Here is an 11,832-nt window from a genome sequence, read left to right on the forward strand (position 1 = left end):
GAATGTCAAATTAATTGTTACTAAGTATAAGGATGTTATTTCGTAAATGTACCAGGTACCTACTTATTCGATTTCAAACAAGGCTCGTTATGCGTTTCAAAATATAACCTACTTTTGGGCATCTCATTTTGCAAAGGACTTTGTAGTTTTAACAAAAAGTCGCAATTTCCAGGGGCATTCTGCCAAACAGCAACACCGTGGAACGCTCTAATCAACAGGACATAAACTAGTTGCAGCGAATGTTTAGCTCAGCGCTCCCACAAACAAAATATTATGTGTTTACTGTTTAATACACACGGCCTCACGCGTCGGCACTTAGAACCCAATACGGATATTTACTTCATCAATATTCTGTGCAGAATTTATTACTTAAGCTCTAGTATTTTTATGGCAAAAACAAAGTTGCGTAAAAGCCTCTGTTTTGGTATGAGAAATTGACCAAATAGAGCACTGTTTGATGTTCTCATTATGTCTCCCAATAATACTAACATTTCCTCGAAATATGAGAATTACAAATTAATAGCTTTTACAATACAACATAGTACTAATAATAAATACTTCAAGTTGGCAAACATACATTTTACTTTTCTGACAATAAAAAGAGACCTAAAAAAGTTTTTTACCTATTTGTCTTCGAAACCTATCTCTTTATTCGTAGAGTCGAGCGTTCACGTTCTGTTGAATTTCCTATATAAGTTTTAATATTTAAATAATTTAACCTGTAAATTTTAGTAAATCATATCTCAAAGTAATGTTGGCAACTAAGTAATTGCGGTTTTTTTTAGAAAATCAAAGACATTTTTTTCATGGAACTAAATAACTTTATTCTGTAATGTATTGACCATTTTGAATAAGGACCTTTTGCAATCTTTCAGCAGAGTAGACAGAAGTAGTTATGTCTATTGTGCTTTCATGCAGCATCATAATCCGACGTTCATAAAGGATAGGATTCTTATTTCAGACAGATGACGGAGAAAATAAAAATTACCCACCACCTGAGAAATCTGATTTCTATACCATGATAAGTAGACACAAGTTGGAAGCCTATGCAAGCTTAATCTGACACGCTCGAGCTACTCCCGAAATCCCCTCTTCCCCTCCCCAACTATAACAAATTTGAATTCACATAACCCGATTAATCAACCTATTAATCAATTTCTTCTACGGCACAACCTCTATATCCTGTTTAACATTTTAACAGAGTAATGCAGTAAACAAAGCTCGCCTAATGAGCAAAAAGCACACATCATTAATGATATTCATAAGCGTGCCACAAAAACTACTGGTTTTTCTTTCGTGATATCATTTTCATGCGCACGCGTTTTCATTTCATCACAATAATATCCGCCTCGTTCTTAGTAGAATTAGGTAAGCACGTTTAGATAAAACAATGAGTTATTCCAAAGGAATCTCTATAACAGGTAAATCTAAATACTTATTATAATAAAGCTGAAGAATTTGTTGATTTGAACGCGCTTATCTCAGAAATTACTTGTTTTAATCAAAAAAATATTTATTTGTTGGATAGTCCGCCTATCGAGGAAAGCTTATAAATTATAGGGTGTAACAAAACTAAGTAATAATACTTTAGGGTCGTGTTATGTGTATGAGTCCTTTGTATAGAGTTCACTGTGAAAGTAGCAGCGCTGAAAGAGATTTTTTTGTGATTTGGGCAAGCGCCTGAATTTTTACATACAAAAGATTTAAAAAAAGGTACTTGTGGGAATATGCGTGGCCGCCACAAAGGAAGATCTTCCGACCGAGCGAAGTGTTATGCTCGGTCAGGCCGGAGCCCCACGTGACATTTCAGCTGTCGTATATATACTGACACGCTCAGAAAACTTCGATAGCGCGCTGTAGGAATGTTAGGCGAATTGTGGGTACCGCCACTTACTCTTACAGCGTTGCTACTTTCACAGTGCATATACAGGGGACTCATACACACCCTAGAGTGTTATCACTTCGTTTTGTGACACCCTGTATAACATCACTTAATGAATGATGAATGAAGAAGTGTGGAAGAAACTCGGAAAATAATTCATTCTATGTGTCGACGCGGACGAAGTCGCGGGCAAAAACAAAACAGTTTTATACCGATAAAAATAACTTGTTGTCGATAAACTTTAATTATTAATAAGTCCTCTTTAGTAACTCATTGCACTGAGTACTTACATAATTTTAAAGTTCGTGATCTCGCATTTTACGCCCTAATAAGGAACGATTATATTTTATATTTTACTCGAGAGTGCATAATTGCATATGCGATCGTGATCAATGAATCATACAAGCATTTCGTAAGTTATTTATTCACAAAATGTTTACATAACCACTCATATATGTAAAGTAACTAACTATGCAAACATTCATCATAACTAAAGCAATTTAAACTAATATTATTCTATTATAAATGCAAAGGTGTGCATGTATGTTACCTTCAAATAAATAATGGTCGCTGTTAAGCATTAGTGTCCTAACCCACATTTTTTTTGTTGTTAAATTTTGAATGCAGTCAGCAGGCTTGTTCTAAATCATATAAAGAACATAACTGCATTCATAACTCAATACGTAATTTTTATGTGGGTTAGTACACGAATGCTTAACAGCGTCATAACGTATATTATATAACAAAACACTAGAGCACTTTAGATAAATTTTGTTATAGATAACTGTTATGCGTGTAGGTAGATATAGTTTAAATGCATAATTTCCCAAGAACAGTTAAGGCACAAGTTGGAAGCCGGCTACATAAAGCGGCAGCAGACGACGTGTCGTCGCGGCACTACTGGTTTATATGTACATAGTTCTATGAAAGTGTCGCTAGCTTTGTGTCGCCTTCGGAGGGTATTTCATAGAAATACATAGAAACCAGTAGCATAGTAAAAGGAGGGGAAGTAAGTTATCTTTACACAAAGGCAGCGCGCGCGGCTTGTATGTGTGCGCCATAGTATCAATGCGTCGCCACGAACGGCACACAACAAAATCTCGGCCAGTTTAGCTTCGTGGGTACCGCCGAGATTTTATTGTGTGCGGTACGTGGCGACGCGTTGATACTATGGCGCACACATACAAGCCGCGCGCGCACAGTGGATCGAAAATCGAGTTTCATAGACATAGGAACTTGAGTTTCCAGATGTAATTTTTTTGGGCTGAAATATGTTCTCCTAGTTGTTATTACATAACAAAATGTAAAGAGACTCAGCTGTGTGTAATAATAAGGGAGTTATAATTTTTTTAAGAAATTTTGTATGGAGCCGACAGGAAAAATGAGCATACCTCTGGAATCGCATGGTTGGCCGTTATATCCTCACACACTATTATAGTACTAATTATTACTCACATTTTGGCATATTTTGTATTACGGCACCATTTGCGATTTTTTTTCTAAAATTCATCAAAATTAAAAATATTTATTCTATTTGTATTTGTTGCAAAAGTTTATGCTGTGGTTAAATGAGGTCTTTTTCATAATATTTTAATACCATAGAATCACATAATTGGCCAAGTGCGAGACGGACTCGTGCACGAAAGGTTCCGTAACATTATAAAGCAAAATTAGGCTATAAATTGTGTTTTTTCTATGAGAGTCCCACTTAATTTTATATTTTAGTGTGATATTATAGTTAAATATTAAAGTAAGTACACATATAACTAAGGATTGTGTAAAAAATCCAAGAACCTACCTGTTGCCATTATTGATATCTAAGAGCAAAAAAGCCCAAAAAATCACGTTTGTTGTATGGGAGCCTCCCTTAAATATTAATTTTATTTTGTTTTTAGGGTTCCGTAGTCAACAAGGAACCCTTATAGTTTTGGTCTGTCCGTCCGTCTGTCCGGTCTGTCTGTCCGTCTGTCTGTCTGTCTGTCCGTCTGTCTGTCTGTCTATCTGCGGTTTTGCTCAGAGACTATATAGCACCTACAAAGCTGTAATGGGGGCTACCGTTTTTTTGCTCATTAGATGGCGCAACTGTCGACTAAGGTCCGAAGTATAGCTATTAAAGTCCACTTTATAATAATCTAGAATCCTATTTATTGATTTAATTAAATTTAAATAATATCTCCTTTACTTTTGCTATTTTTTAATAACCATAAGGTTATTAAAAAAATAGCAAATAGCAAAAATATACATTTATTTTCTTAATTTCACTCTCAAAGCATTTACATTGATCGCTTAATAACACTTTTTGGGATAAATTTACGAAGGAGATCGCTTTTCAACAGGTAAATTGCATAAATATTACACGTACTTGAGTCTTTTTACATTTTGTTATGTAATAACAACTAGGAGAACATATTTCAGCCTAAAAAAATGATATCTGGAAACTCAAGTTCCTATGTCTATGAAACTCGATTTTCGATCCACTGTGGCGCGGTGCTTTTGTATAAAGATAGCTTACTCCCTCTCCTTTTACTATGCCATGGTAGTCGTCTGCGGTTGCTTCATGTCATCCGCTGCCAACCGGCACCTTTAGGATCAGGGAAAAGTGTACGGTCACAAGGAATTTCCACTTGCAGGCAACGAAGTTCGAAATTCGAAGTTGCAGGCAACATCTGGTTATATTTTGTGATTAAATGAAAATACAGTAGTTATTTGTCAATTGAGTTATCGAAAGTTTAAAGTTTAAACTTAGTTTAGCCTTCTATAGAGATATTCGTAAAATATGCAGATTGTGCGGCTCCTGCAACGTGGTCATGGACGATGCACTTAATTTTGTATAAATTAAACAAATTAAACGACTATCAATTCATGAAAATTAATCGAAAATTGACAATCAATTATATATATTAACATGTTTACCAAATTTTTTTATCCTCCTCAGAAATAATATAAAGTCTCCTGTTCACGCCTGACGTGAGAAGGAGACTTTACACCCGCCATGAGAAATGAGCAGGGCCCCCGTAAGGGCTACTGGCGCCTGTGTGCAAAAAAAAAAAGATTTTGGCGCCCCTTTAGGCAAATTTTTTGGGTCCTTGGTTTTGGCGCCCCTAAAGATGGCGATTTAGCGCCCCCTAGAGGATGGCGTCCGTGTGCATTGCACATATGGTAGCGGGGGCCCTGGGAATGAGGATACCCGTGCTATGGTTAAAAGAAATAATATTACATATTATGCTATAGACATTAGACATATAGAATAGAACGTAATGTATATAGAATAGTCTAGCACATAATATAGTTACCGCTTAGACCGGTTTCTTCCAGAAAACCATAAAAAATTATATTTAGAAACAAAAGGATTTTAATTTATATACCCCATGCTCATTAATGATCCATAGTGATTCGTGACTTCGTGAGCCAATGTGCAGTAATAGTAGGTATCTGTTTCTACAGTGCACTAATAAATAAATATTGTTAATTGCAATTTATTATAAGCCTGTATCATGCAATCTCTCTCACACTAGCGGGAATTATGTGCTTCAGGAGCCCTGAATCTGTCTTATCTTATCAGACGTACGGGTTTTGCTCACGACATTTCCGCGGCTATAAGAATAAATCGAGACTAATTGAATTTTCAAATACCTTACGGGATCGGGATTTATTCTTTTTTTTAATGCAATTGGAGATAGTGTAGGCGTAAGGATCAGAAGGTTGAAAACAGTTTTTATCAATATGTACAGTCACCACTAACATATTTTATCAAGATGCAAACACTGGTACAATGACAAACTCAATATTATCTGTGATGTTATATTGCCCATAGCTTCGGTTGCGAAGAAAGTCGTTAATCGCGCAAAAACTGTTTATACCACTATAATATATAACGTATCCTATGAGCTCTACGCATCTCCATATTACCTAAGTATATTTCATCAATTTACGATATGTGGTTAACAGACAGGCATACGAATAAGGTAACAGACCAACGATTTTTACCTACTGATTGAGACCTAAGCTCTTTACGTACCTTTTGTATGAATCAGTATAATAATATATCTATTGTATCTACTGACATATTTATTAACTTTAAAAAAACGTGTTGACGATTTATATTATCTTGATAATATTTTTTGTTATTGATATTGTATATCTAGCCTTTAGGCCACGCGGCTTTATGGAATAGAATGAATATCAATCTGTATATTTTAAATATTTTTTTTTACATTTATGCAGACAAGGATGAATAAATTACCTACTAAAGCGATTAGCAATTATTCTTGAAGTCGAAATGTGGTAAATTGGACATAATATGTATATTTGACTGCACATAGTTATGTAAGTAACTACATCCAGCGTTAATCTTTCACTTTGTCCAATTAACAAGGAATATTTTTGCCATAAGACTTTTTTTTAATTCGGACTCGTTTTTGATTGCACTTTAAATTAATTATTAGACTTAACTGAATTTCTAGCAAGCAACTCCAACTAAAATATGCGTATTATTAGATTTTATGCCTTTATTATTTGGAGTTAAACTATATTGTATTTTGGTTATTGATAAATATCTGTTGGCTGTTGCATTCAACATTCTTGCGGTAAACCACTTTGTCTCATGGTGGCCACTTAACCTACGCCTACTTTAGCAACAGCGCAATCTGCATAATATTTCGAAATTACCTACATGGGCAGTTTTAACTTTGGTTTGTAAATTTCAACATTTTTTTTTCATCATCATGGCTTTCAATCCTGAATATCTCGATCCCTACTGAACTTATAGGAAGGCCAAACTAAAACAAAACCTCCCATACAAAAACACCAAAACATTTCCTTCTGCAGATACATCTAGACATGACATGTAGTTTTTAACCGACTTCCAAAAAGGAGGAGGTTATATGTTCGGCTGTAAATATATATATTTTTTATCAAAAACCCATCGAAATAATATACTGTACAAAAGAATAACTAAAAAATATATACTTTTAGTTGGTTGTCATAATATTCGGGTCAGTCATTCCTCATTAGTCATTACAATTTTCATTGCACTAACTACGTGTTTACTACAGAACTCGAGCCATATTTGAAAGGTTATAGGTGATATTATGATGTTTGAACCATACAAAAAATGTTAAAAGCAATTGCATTGCACGTGTTAACGATTAACGATCATTTACTTTATAAATATAATTTTTATTATAACCATATTAAGAATACAGGAAGTAGGTATGTATGTCCTCGTGAGTTTTGTGACATATAATAACACAAAAAATATGGCATTAGCCTTGCAATGCTAATCGTTAATTTATTTAAATACATAATTACTAATTATTAATTACTTATAGGTGCCAGTCAGCATCGTGATTCTGCGTGATCATAACAAATGCTTATAAGTACTCGTATAGTACAACAATCTTGAAAAGAAAAAAAAAATATCTAAAGCTGCTTTACTAACCTTTGTCATGAGTCATGACATTTGCTGTTGTATGCAACGCCAATAAATGCAAGGCCAATAATTATAGGGGTAGAGAGTCTACGAGAAAAGTAGGTACCATCGAGGAAATTGCAGCTCCGGATCTAGGGGGGGCAAGCCGGGGCCTATGCCCCGGGCGGCAAATTCAGGAGGCGGCCAAATTCACACTTCACGGACCAATGGACCACTCATCATTTACTTAACTTTGACCACGTAATAAATAATAGCACAAGTACAGCAATTTCGTGGCCATATCAACTTGACCGATACCCTGAGACGACGTGACCCTGACGAGACCCTGACGAGACCCTAAGTGAGACGTGCTGCACGAACATTTATTATTCGCGTCTCGCAAGGCGCGTAAGCATAGTTCAAAATACGCGCCCGGCTCCCACTCGCTTTTAAACCCTACCCTGTTAAATATATTATATCCTACATATTGATAGCTGAAATGATATGGATGATAAAGGTGAAAATAAACGTAAGTAGGTAAGCGGGCGGCATTTTTCAGTTTTTGCCCCGCCTAAAAAAATTTAAGATCCGGGGCTGAGAAATTGATTTCTAGGCAGTTGACAGACCAACGTCATTTGGTCGGACCAAACTACGTAAGTCCCAGTTCTGCATAGGAATCAACTTCTCTGATAGTACATAAGGAGCGTTAATTGCACCCAATATTATTCACAGTAGAGTCTTCATGTTAATTGTTCAGTATTCAATAATTACTCCTATTATTTACAAAGGTACCTATGAATTTATAATTTAAATGTTATATCACATTTCGTTCAAAAATATTATGTGGATCATTCTGCGGCATTATCGTTTTATAGTTTTTATTATTCGTAGTCGTTTTACGATAAAGTCCTTTAATTAGAAAAAAAATATGGATCATTCTGTTTACCTGATGCAGGATGTTATATACTTACTTACTTAATATAATTTTTTCCATTCATAATTTTATGCTACTACATTACTGTTTGAGGATCTATTAATAATTATTATAAGTAAAAAGTTTCCGCATTCCACTATTTGTTCTGATTTAAACATAATATATATTAAAAGACTGTCTCGAGGAGACAAAGGCATTTTCATATTATTTTGATTGAGTTTTTGCATTTACATAACGCATAAACCAGTCGAAATCTGGTGAACTTATAATAGGTTAATATAATTCATTATTTTGATTAATAGTTCGAATTAATCGAAATTTAGATATTCATCTAAATTTCGATTAATTTCATAATCAAATTGTTATTTGACCATCAAATCATTAACAATAAATATTTAAGTAATGTAATTTTTTATGCTGCCTTGCTTGCTGCATTTTAACTTGGTAGGCATAAGCCAATTGGCCATTTCCGACAAATAAGAAATCACATAAAATGTTATATTGGTATAATTAAAAACTTAAATAACTGTATAATCTAACAATCGAACTTTTCATGTGCCAACGGTTTCTCCTTTTACAATATTTAATTGTTTATTGTCATTGGATGGTTAAAAATATCGAAAATACCGTATTTTATTGCGGACGCATTGTATAATTTACCTACTCAAAAAACCGCTTTTAATCAACTGACGACAATAATGTAATCATGTGAATTATTAATTCGACTTATAAAAAGATTCACCGACCGGCTGACCCACTAACATCACGCTACCTTATTTTCCATTGAAAATATATAAATTACACTTGTTATTGGCCAATATTGAAATTCACTTTGCACTCGCATCGACTGCTGCCAGAATTCCGATGCAGCCATTTTACCCGGTTATAACAGAAGGAATGTTATTTTACGAGTGTCTCTATAATAGTTATTGCAAATTTCTTTGGCAGGCTCTAAGTCTACCTAAGGGTTAAACCGGTGCCAGACAAAATCCGAAGGACGTCGTTTTGGCTGGTCAGTTTGTTATGCTAAGACATGCTCCGAATTAAAATGGAAAACCTACTTTCTCACCGTAGCGATCTGTATTCTTGAACAACAAAAAGAAACAAAACAAAGAAAAGTGTGTCACTTACATCTTACGTGACTCATAGAGAATTTTCGGGGAGTTCCGAGAAATGTTATTTTATCTTTTTTCTGACTCCTTGATATTATAAGCGTTTACCCGCTTGGCGCTTAATAACCTTTGGCTAAATATTGTATCACTAAAACGAAAAAAAAAAAAACAAATGAATAGATTGAATAGAATATTAGAGAAAAAGAGACGTTAAGTAGGTTCTTTCACGCTTTTTCGTTTGGTGTTTCGTACCTTATATTTTCGGGCAAAATCAACTAAGGACAAACATGAAACAGGATATCATATTATCTACCTGAGTAGGTATATGCGTAGGAGTTGCTATCCAACCGGACATGGCAAGTTTTAGCAATTTTTTTATTCTAAATCAGTAATTCCCAAAGTGGTCCAGGTAGACCCCCCACGCGCGACTAGATGGGGTCTACGTTGGCCCTGACAAAAAATGGGGGTCCACAATAATTGTAGGCGGGGGTCCAAATTTTGACAGCCGACCAATCACAGAGCCTGAACCGTGTCTTGAGACCGAGATACATCTTGAGTACCGACTATTTATACGGGCCTAAGTACAAGTAGAACCAAGAAGCTATAGCGGCCGGAAGCTAAAATTAAATTCAAAGAGAATGTAATTGTATAGGTACTACTTACGTAACACGTGTTAAATTGAACAATATAACGAAAGTAGATCCGGGAAACAGTTTTTAAAGATAAAATAAATAAGTAGATAATAGATATACATTATACCTATTTTGGTTTGTATATCAACAAATATCTACTCCTTATATTCATATTATAGGTAAATGTATAAAGTATGATAATACAGAATTCGGTGTCGTTCACCGATACTGGAGCCTCTACATTAGCTTCATGGGACAGGCCTCACACGAATGATAATTTAGTCATAATTTACAATATTAGGTGTTATTCTTTTTTATTTTTTTATTTATTTAAATCAGGCTACGTAGGCCCATACAATATATACCTTAATGACTAACATACATAAAAATTATATAAACTTAACAACTACACATTATCACGAATTAACGGCGACGTGACACGCGCTTCATTCCTGAGTCTCCCCCGGAACCTACGGTAAACCACATCAGTCGGCCAGAATTCCTCCGCTTCAAAGGTCGGGAGAAGATGCGTCGGTACTCTCACCACAAAGGAACTGAAGTTGACCTTGTGGCGAGACTGAAGACGCTCGACCCTCAAGTGGAGGGATGTCTTCTATTATGTTATGTTATATATTTTAAACAATACCAGCTAGTTTTAAATTATGAAGGTAATGGCAGGTTTATAAGTTAATAGTAGGTAAACACTTAACAATCAAGATTTATTTTTCTGAATATTTTATTCTTCGTCTATCGTTTCCATAGAAAAACGTTTTCCGTTTGGACTTTAATTAGCTCTAATGGTAAAGGTTTGATTTTTTTTACATGAGTCGACTAATTCCCATCATGACTCACAAATTATTTTAGTCGAAGTCTAGTCACATATTAGGTAGATTGTTTTTGAATATTTTATATTATGTAACGCACCAAGTTCTCCGTGGACCGTGGGTGGGCACAAAGTACCTAGGTAGGTACCTATACTTATAGGCCATAGGCATTAAATATTAATGATAACGTAATTGAAAACTTCTAATGGAAGCTTCATAATTATCTTATTTAAGTTGAAGGCGTAAGTTGATAAGTGGGTTTAGGGATACTATCTAACCACATCTAAAAATTTGAAAATGTTTTTTTGCATAAATGGAGGCTTAAGGGTCGGGAAAATGACTTAAAAAATAGATTTTATGTATATCCTGATATTATATTAGATAGATTATGAGGTAGGTAAGTTACAAGGTTTGTTCAAATTATAAAGGAAAATGAGTAATTGCCGTTATGTTATAAAATGTGAGTTACCCACTTCATCCACTTACGTCTTCAATTACTTTCTGGCTTGGCTACTGGCTAGTATCGACGCCAAAAGAGTTTTTTGAGGAAATCCAATAACCTAGCCAGCTAAATCTATTACTTATCTACATGGGCGTACCCAGTTTCTGGGCCAGGGGGGGGCAAATTACCCAGGTTCAGGTGCCAGGGGGGGGGCAAATCACCCAGGTTCTGGGCCAGGGGGGGGCAAATCAGATTTTTCATAAGCTAGGTGTTTATAAAGAATAAAAAATTAATAATTTTTAGTTGTAAAAATATTGTATTGCAAACAAATGGCAAAAATTCGTTCTTAATTTTTAATTTTTATAGATAAAAGTACTAGATATTAAACTTAGTAGGGACGTCAACATGATCCAGGGGGGGGCAACTGCCCCCCCTGCCCCCCCCTCGGTACGCCCATGCTTATCTATACTTAATATTATAATTGGGAAGAGTTTGTTTGTTTGTTTGAACGCGCTAATCTCAGGAACTACCGGTCTGATTTGAAAAATTCTTTCAGTGTTAGATAGCCCATTTATCGAGGAAGGCTATAGGCTATA

This window comes from Aricia agestis, chromosome 10 (assembly GCF_905147365.1).
Source record: "Aricia agestis chromosome 10, ilAriAges1.1, whole genome shotgun sequence".
In the NCBI taxonomy this organism is placed as follows: Eukaryota; Metazoa; Arthropoda; class Insecta; order Lepidoptera; family Lycaenidae; genus Aricia; species Aricia agestis.